Source organism: Drosophila tropicalis, unplaced genomic scaffold, assembly GCF_018151085.1.
Source record: "Drosophila tropicalis isolate 14030-0801.00 unplaced genomic scaffold, ASM1815108v1 contig_4, whole genome shotgun sequence".
Classification (NCBI taxonomy): Eukaryota; Metazoa; Arthropoda; class Insecta; order Diptera; family Drosophilidae; genus Drosophila; species Drosophila tropicalis.
Window position 1 is genome coordinate 3,178,845 of NW_027172862.1, and position 9,716 is coordinate 3,188,560.

Genomic DNA, 9,716 nt, shown 5'->3' on the forward strand with positions numbered 1-9,716 from the left:
AAAGACCAAGACCAAGATCGGCCTACCATCGGATCGGCGGACCAATATATATAGATATACAATCTTTTGGTTTGTCGATCTTAAAAGACTTCATAGGATAAATCTTTGCTTTATAATAAACCATTTAAAGATCAGAGAGTGGGAGTCAGTCAGTTACAAGGGGCGTGACAAAAACGTTTAACTAAATGCGGAAGCAAAATTCACTAGAAAATCCTATAAATTAAAGAGAGAAAGAGAGAGAGAGAGATAGAAGATAGAGTGGTAGATAAAGAGAGAGAGAAAGAGAATGTTGACTCGGCCAATTGATTGACAATTTTTAGTTTGGTTGGCAAAGAATAGCCAAACAGGGCATAAAATAATGTCAACCCAAAATACCCTCTCAAAAATACTCTTAACAGAGAAAATGGGAATAGTCTCCAAAATGTAGATTCAAAGATATACTTAGTGTTCTTTTTAATTAATTTAAAGCCTTTTATTAAAGAAATTTGCCCTCTCTCTTTCTTGGCAGAGCATTTGATAGTCGTCATTTCTAATTTAATGGCGGGGAATGTCACTTTATATATGTATCTATGCAAAAATAACCGGTTTTTACTTGTTTCTCTCTCCCTGTATGTGTATATAAGAGTTAAACAAATTCCTGATGCCGCCGACGACGACGACGACGCCGACGACGATGAACGCGACGCATGTTTTACCCAAAGACAACAAACAGCCAGCAACCAGCAACTTCATCATCATCATCATCACCATTCCATCCTCATCATTCCCCATCACTCCCATCATCATCGTCATCATCATCATCATCATCCTCTTCATTCGCCTCTGCATCATCGTCAAAGTCGTCTGGCATTGTTGGCTGTTGCCGTGTGGGGCTGTTGTTCAGGTTGTTGTATGATGTTAATGAGGGGGCACTCATGAATTAATCTTACGTACTCCTTTTTCTTTATCTTCTCCACTTCTTGTACTGCTCTGCTTGGTAGAGAGATACTAGCCATTATGTTTTCGGTTTCGGTTGCTTTCGGTTGTTGCCTGGTTGTGTTGTTGTTTAGCTGGCGGGCCTACATGAACAACAAGCTACACCAAGTTTCGAATTTTCTTTGGCTAGAGAACATTGACAACATACATACATACAACAACAGAAAGATAAAGATGATGGCTGCTCGGCTAATTGGCATAATTTAATAATAAATGAACAAAAGCATTCACATATGAATATATGGATGTATGCATATACTTCTAAATTAAAATTTTATCAATTAATAATTTGATAAAAATGTATTCACATATGTACATACATATATACACACATATTTGATATACTAAAATGTTAAGTTCAATGTCCCCTTTAACAAAAACAATTCAATCATTGATAACTTTAAAAATAATAATATTCACTGTCTGCTGTCTCTTTTTCGAATGAATTTCTCAATTTGATCAGTTATTGAAATATTATAATGCTTTTCTTTTTAAAAAATAACACAGAGACTAGAAGAAATTTTAAACTTATTATTATTGTTTTTAAGAAAATTATGTGATCTTAATTTAAAAAGTTCGGCACTTTTAAATTGTTTTTAAAAAATCAAAAGCTAAAAGTCCTGTTAATTGTAACAATGTTTATAAGGATGTTAATGTGATCGAAAATCTGTACGCTTTCCACAGTGAGCATCATAATCCATCCTATCCTACAAAAAATTCTAAAATTTCTGAACATTTTTGAAATCAGAGTCAAGTCATACCTATTAATCTGGCCATGAGTGTATGTGCACCTATTGACAAATTTACAACTTAGCATTCTGATAGATTTTGAATATATAACTCATTATTTTAACAGATCTCAGGATCAAAATGTTAGATGAAGTATTTATATTATGAATTTGGCGACCTTTGTACTTCGGGGCGTATGTGTGATATTTGTGGTGTCTCGACTTTAGTTGGATTTCAGTTTGGGCTAGATGGGCCCCATCCGCAGTATTATCATCGTATTCATCTACCGCACCTTCTCAAGTGTTTTTGTTTTTTTTTTTTTCATTCAAATGCCAAAACCAAGAACAAACAATTGCACTGACTGCGAGAGCCAGCAAACACATGTGGCACCGAAAATTATTCACACCTTCAACCCCTCCCTGCCTCTTCTCATCACCTACACCCACACGCACGCACACACACACACACACACCTATCCATTCTACCACGCCCACTCGAGACGCATAGGAGAGTTTTGCCGCCAACACCGCATTATTATTTTAATTACACAAGAAGAAATAATAATATGTGAAGCGGAGGTGGAGCGAGTGGAATTGTCGTCAGAGTGCACACTCCATGGGCAAAAAAAAACACACACATACACAAAAAAGGGGTGAGGGGGGAAGGCAAGGCGACATAAATGGGATTCGCCCTTCTAGCGGGCTCCTTTTCGTCCTCCTCTCCTTTTCCTTGGTGGTGCTTGCTGTGGCACACACGTGTTGCACAGCTGTGGCAACAACTTGAAACACACACACACACACACACACAAACAGAGGCAACACAAGAGTTGGCAAAAGGCATAACTTTCTCAGTTCAGATTCGGTTCAAGTTATTGTTGTTGTTTTTTTTTTGTTTTTTTACATGGTGACGACGACAACAAAAACAACAATAAAAAGAAGGACAGGGTGAGTCACATATGCACACAAAAAGTAACTGAGTAAGAAATAAATAATGATTTATTATCAATAACGATCTAAAAGTAACCTTAAAAAAGTGTCTGAAGCCAAAAACGAACAACCAAATAATGTTCTTTGTCTGCGATATTTCTTAACGATAAAACATGAATTATAATCCGGGAATTCCTTATTAATTAGTAAGTCTTGGCAAATTTTTAATATTGATCGATAAAGTTCAGATCAGAAAGCTTTAATCATGCTCCTTCTTATAAACTCTTTTATCTTAAATTGCCGCATTGCAAATTGCAATTATGTGTATATAGTGTGTGTATATACATACATATATACACTATATAGGCTTGATCCCCTCCTTTAGCATCACTTCACATCCTATCCACATCCATCTCCCCAGTTTAACCGACACTTCTCACATCATCATCATCATGGTCTTCATCATCATCATTCGCACGAAATGCTGTGCATTTTTTCTTCGTCTTCTTTTCTCTTTGGGGTCCAAGTGTGTGTATTTGTGTGTGTGTTTTTTCCCCCTTAAGAAGTGCACGCACAAAAAACCACAAGCCCAGAGTGCCGACTGCCGAGTGCCGAGGCCAGCAGCTAGCAGCAGCTAAATATAAAAATTATTTCAAGCCAAAAAGTAAGAAGAAAAGAAAAGAAAAGAAATAAACCCAAGCAACTAGCACCAAGCAGCAGCAATGGGCACACACAATTGAACAGCAAAGGAAAAAAAATACAAAAACCAGAGGAAAAACACTGATGAAAAACCAGAGGAAAAACAGAGCCACAAAAATGAACAAACAAAACCGAAAAGGTAATAGGCACGACGGCACATTTTACCCATAAATCAGCACTGGGAAACCGAAACTTTGCGAAACGGTCAAAATGAGAATTTCAAAAGAAATTGGCAAAAATATGATAAAGATTCAGAGTCATTCGCTGATGAATTTGCAAACCAAGAAAAAACAAAACAAAAACAAAATTCTCATTAGTTGTTTTCTTCACAAAATTTATGATAGGAATAATTGAAATTTAGATTAAGAAAAATTCCAAAAAAAAAAAAAAAAAAAAAAAAGAAAAATGTAATAGGCATCTATTTCCACATTTCCTATGCAAGAGTCCTAAATGCTTTATAAAATGTTTTCGAATTGAAAAATGAGATTGATATACATATGTTTGATTGAAAACCAAAAGATTTGAAATTGAATTAAGCCATTAAATTTATTTGGAAATGAAAACAGACAAATTTATTCGGAATCGAAAATGGGGAACAGGCCAAATTAACTGATTAAAGTCTGATTATATACATGTCTATATGTATCGATGTATGGGTGATTCCTGTAGAATTGACATACAAGAAAATGTTTTTTTAGGGATGTTTAAAAAAATAAGATTTTTTGTTTTGTTTTTCATTAGTTTTAAAGATAAAGAGATACGAAAGACTTTGAAAGGGGTATACAAAATTTCAGAAAATTAAAAATTATTCCAAATTTTTATATTTTGGGGGTGTCCCAGATCCTCCAGACTATCCTTTCTATCCGTCCATAGTTGATTGGAATGCAGTTTGAACCAAAGATCACTTAAAAGTTAATTAAACTATATATTTAATTCAATAACTGAACAGAATCTTATGAAAATCAAAGAATACTATATTAGATTATGTATCTAATAAAGAGATTAATTGTAAGTGTGAATAAAAAGATAAACTTAAATGCCAAACTCACTTAATTTAGACCAAGAAAGTAGGTGTTGGTTTATACAATGAACTCCAGTCAGTTTAACCGAATTAAAATGTTCATATTTACAGAGCATTAATTATAAGATCGACTAATTTACATAATAAGTAGTATAGTCTCAGTTGAGACTCAGATAGACTCCCATTTCATTAAGAAAACACTTTGTAAACTTGTTAAATCAAATTGCAGATTTGTTTAAATAATGACATGAAACGATAGATACATACATATGTATATATGTATGTGTGTAGGTATCTAATGACCAATTTCAATTGCTGATATCGCACTTTCCAAATTACCAGGAAAAAAACCACAAAAGAGGCGAAAAAAATGAAAAAAAAAATGTAAACCAACGATTTAAATTACTCGCAAAATACGCGAAATTTAAATCAAAATGCAAATTTCATAATGCGGATATGACCCCTCTTAAAAACAAAAACAAAACAACAACAACAATAACAAAGAAAAAACCAATAAATTCGTAAAAATCACGAACAAATGAAATGGGAGCCGAGCTCTTGTGTGTGTTTTTTGTTGAAGAAGTCGATGCAAATAATGAAGGGGAACACACGAGCTAATTAAGGGCCTCTCATGGCATATAATTGCCACGCATAACCAATAACCATTTCTCCTCAGTCTTCAGTCTTCAAGGAAAGGCAATTCACCAATTAAAAATACATTAGACAAAGAAAACGGCCAATCAGCAGCAAAAAAAAAAAATAAAAACTGAAAAAAAGTTTACTACATATTAATTAGTTCATTTTATTCGAGTATAGATGGATATATGTTTATGAATTCCATTGAATTACTTGGCTTTCTTTCATCAATCCATAAAGTAATGCAAAACCATTTATTATCGACCAAAAAAATGAAAATATTATATATAGTTAAGTTCATATAGACCCATTGGACTGAATCATTCGTAATTGATTTCTATAATTATAAGCAAAGAAATGGAATTAAATGTTTCTAAAATGAAATTCAATGTAATTTGTTGCAATCAGAGTTGGCAAAACTCAATTTTTTAATAAAACAAATGTCTGATTAATAAAAATATGTAGAAAGCCATAAATTTTTTTTTTTTTTTTATTTGGAATGGAATACAATAAAGACGAAAGATAAACGAAAACAACAAAAAGAACCAAAACCAAAAACATGCAAAAAAAAAACAAGAAAATGTGAATGAAATTAAATACACTTTAAGTGGAGAGGAGGAGAGAAATGAAGAGAAGCCGCAATAAATATTTGCAATCATTTATCGTTGCTTAGTGACACTGATTAAACTTATTAATAACGAAAATTTCTGGTGCTACGGCGGGACGGAGTAACGAAGGCAGAGAAAAGGAGACGCAACGAGAAAGAGGGAAATAAAGATTTTTTTTTTGTTTGGCTAAGATGCGGCGAATTGATTGAAAAGTAACTTTAATTAAAAGAATTAATGTCGATTATTATTAATGCAAATTAAACGATCGATTGGGAGAGTCTAAATGAATAGATACAAGACAGTGAACAGGCTTCATTTTAATGCTAAGATTTCTAAGCTTGGTTATTAAAGCAGTCTCGAGTTAACAATAGCCACTGCTTTAGACAGATTTAAGCCTAGTTAATGTTCTCCGAGGAATTATATTCTGTGCGATTATAGAGACGGACTTACTAAAGATTGACTGCTTACAGAAGTTGTTTCCTTTGCAGACACTTTTGACTCACTTCGAGATTTAGCCTAATCTACATCAAGTCAACGACTAATCAAAGAATTTTTCAATGTTTGAGACGATATATCCTAACTTTTTTAGTGTCCAGTTAGGACGCACGTTGACAAGGCTTATACTTGATTTGGTAAATTTCATCCGAATTGGGTTAGTTTAATTTGCCACTTTCAAGAAAATAACAAGGACTATTGCAAAACTTCGGCATTCAATCCAATCTATTTCGTTTATAATACCCAAAACGACTTTTGCAGTTAACTAATACTTGTGACTGAACCGTGTAACTCTCAATAAAAGCGACACACAAAATGCTGAAGATTCCCAGAACATTTACCCATGTGAAAGGGAATCTTTAAACAACTCTCACTTGCTGTTTTTTTGCTGCTGCAGTTTGCTCTGCTTTACTGAAACACATTATAAAAATGCCAACTAATGGGGCGACAAGCATAAATCAAATGAAAATCGGTCAAACTGACCTCAGGTAGAGGCGAAAACAGAAAAAAAAGTGTCGTTTCTTTTCAACCTTTCCACACTTCTCACCTCATTTGTTGTTTTTTCTACCATTTTTGCACTGGCCATAAACTTAGTTGACATAATGAGCTAAAAAAAAAAACAAAAGACAAAAAGCTATGAAAGGAGAGGATAAAAAAACCGTCAAAGAAAAACAAATATACAGATCAATATACGCAAAAGCAAAGAGCGAAAGGGTTTCGGTTTGGCTTAGTTTGGTTTTTATAATGCCTAAAAAAAACCTAATAATGATTGGCAAAAAGTTAGCATCCTCGTGTCAATTTCTTAGGGAAACAATGCAGAAATCAAATAAAAAGACGGTGAGAACTTTTTTCGGATGATATCGATAACTATCGGCATCGATAGTTAACTGATAATACACTTCGAAATCCATTAAACAGTGCCGAGGCAGACAGATAGACATGAGGAGATGGAAGGGCTATTGTGATTTGGTTTCCAGGCGCCCGCATATGCTACAGTTCTGCTAATTGAATTAGCACCCCGAAAAGAGAGTCCAAATTCCCCAAGTCCATTCCCCCTTTCCCGCACTTCGACAAAGAGAAAAAATAATACAAATTGGATTAATGCAAAAGGTATCGAACTCAGACAAAGTGCAAAACAAAATAAATAAACGATGTCGGGGCAAGTTAGAATAACGAATTAAACATAAAAATGTTTCAAATTTGGCATTAACTCTTCGTTTGACTTTGATTTGATGAATCCTTTCTTGACTTCCCCTGTTTGGTGAGTAAGAATATATCCATAGAAATGTCCATTATTTGGAATGTCCTTTTATGAGGTCAAAGATACTTGGACATTAAGGTATGTATTAAAAAAGACTTGGTTTTGTGTAAAGGATAACGTCTAGCTGTTGCTTTTTTGGGTAACCTAATGATTTTTGTTCATTTTAATGTTTTGATGGCTGATTTTTGTTTAAGACTTTTGGTGTTTTGTGTAATTTGAACTTTTATTGCCATAATCAAGTAATATAATAATAATAATAATCGATTTCAAAACTTTTTTCATTGCCTTTTGTCTTTTTTAGTCACTCACACATTCTCTTGTTTGTTATCAATAGTTTGATTAGATTTTTGTTTTCAGTTTTGTTGTTCTCGCTCTTGAATCTCGTTTTTGGCGTGAACTAAAAACATAATATTTGTTACTAAATAAACATTAAATGAATATAAGAATGATCTGTGTGTATGTGTAACAAGTTTCTTATCTGCGGTGATGGACAAATTAATTAATTAATTCATGTTTCAAAAACTGATTTGCCTTATTTAAGGCAATTTCTTTTTACGTACTCCCAAAAATTGTGGCAGGAAATTCAATTTAGTTAATAGATCAATAAACTGAATACATAATCCAATATTGCAACATTAATGTGTTTCATTAGAACTGTCATAAAACCGATTACTTTATTAGCAACATGTAATAGCCAAATTTACGATCTTAAATATGCAAAATTTTAAATTTTTACAGCTTGTAATTAATCGATTCATCTGACTATAGTTTCATTACACTATTAAGTATCCGATACTAAAGCCAAGTTTTTATGCCCTTCATTTGTTGATTATAATCAATTTTTGGTTAATAATAAATCTCGCTATCTCTCTCTCTCCCTCTCTTCCTTCCTCACACCCTTCTGGAATTCTTATCGGACAAGAGTTTTTGGCCTTGCCCAATGAGTTGTCGCAGAGCCTTAACAATTCTTTGGTTCGGCTAGATATTTTGATAAGAACAAGGTTAGTAGGTTGAAATAATTTCAATGGAAAAGCACTCAGACATATGTATTTAAAGAATAATTAATAGTTTTGCCAAACAAAACAATATCTTTTCTAATGATCACTAAAACTAAAATCAAGCAACGAAATTCAACATTTTTTAGTTAGTCATTCTGCTGATTTTATGGACAAAACAATTTTTAGAGAGGAAACACTACGCTGACATTTTAATATATTGTATTAAATTTTCTTTTTAAAATTTGTTTTGAAAAATATTTAAAAAATATCTAGCGAATAATCCAAATACTTATGGCCACGAGTGTGTGTTGAATATTCTTCCTTAGTTTATTTTTTTCTGCTTTGCTCTTTGCACTCACCTTTTTACGCTTTCCTTGTTGGTTACTTCCTAGCAATAACAACAACACCAACACCAACACCAACAACAACAACAATAATAATAGCAGCTGAGGCTGCGCGTCAGCGCCGCTGCTTGTGCGTGTGCGCAAAGGCGACGGCTGCTGCTGCTGCTGCTGCTACCAGAAGCAAGAAGAAAAAAAAACAAATTTTTCGTTTGGTTTTCTTTTAGCTTCTTGTTTCTCCTGTGTGTGTGCGTGTGTGTGTGTGTGTGTTTTTGTGTTGTGTGTGGGTATTGAATCCGGTTTTGTATTTCTTTCCACTTGTTGGTACTAATAGAAAAAATTAAACTGATTTGATTCTTCTCTCTTTTTTTTTCAACAAATTCTTATTTTGCACAATTATATTTTTGTTTGAAAACAAAAACCCAAAAAAAAAAAAACAACCGAAATTAAACCAACATAAACAAATAAGCAACAAATTTTCTTTTTCGTTGTGGAAGCACGTGAAAAATGCCGACGCTGAAAAAAAACACACACAGATGACGCCGTTTGTCTCCTCTCACTCACACTTACGCGTATCTCACGATCCTTTTCTTCTTTCTCTTTCTCTCTTTCTTTCTTTCACTTCTTGGTGTAACAAAATTATTTGTGAATTATTCTGATCGATGGTTTAGTTAGCAAAATTCGATATTTGAATTAAATATTTTTACGTAAAATCCGCGGCACACACGCAAGTTGAAACTCGACGGAGACCACGCGCAGCTCAACCTTTTCAAACGAATGCCGGCAAAATACTAACGGTAAACAACAATTTTTTAACCTTTTCAACTTTTCAACGAAAAACAATAACAAATAGCCAAGTTCGCATCGAACGCGCTCGCTGTTAACCATGCAACCGCTGCGAACCTCTGTTTCAGACCTCGATTCCCAGTATTTGATGCGCGAAACCCATTATTTATGTTTCTGCCCACTATTTGCTTCCAACTCGGACATGTCTGTCAAACCACCGTGGTGGGGCGAGCATCGCCTC

At 33.8% G+C, this 9,716-nt stretch overlaps 1 protein-coding gene across 3 annotated transcripts in view; it reads right to left on the bottom strand.

Annotated features, from left to right (window-relative positions):
- Window positions 1-9,479, bottom strand: part of LOC137573262 (uncharacterized) — a 73,840-nt gene extending 64,361 nt beyond the window's left edge. The window contains exons 1-2 of one of the 3 annotated variants that reach the window (XM_068285141.1): window positions 9,260-9,479; window positions 8,708-9,016 (exon numbers count right to left, since the gene is read on the bottom strand). The gene's annotated coding sequence lies outside the window, so the exon portion shown is untranslated. Of the gene's footprint in view, window positions 1-8,707 lie in introns of all 3 variants that reach the window. The other 2 variants (XM_068285142.1, XM_068285140.1) reach the window with 2 other exon arrangements.
- Window positions 9,480-9,716: the final 237 nt, after the last annotated feature.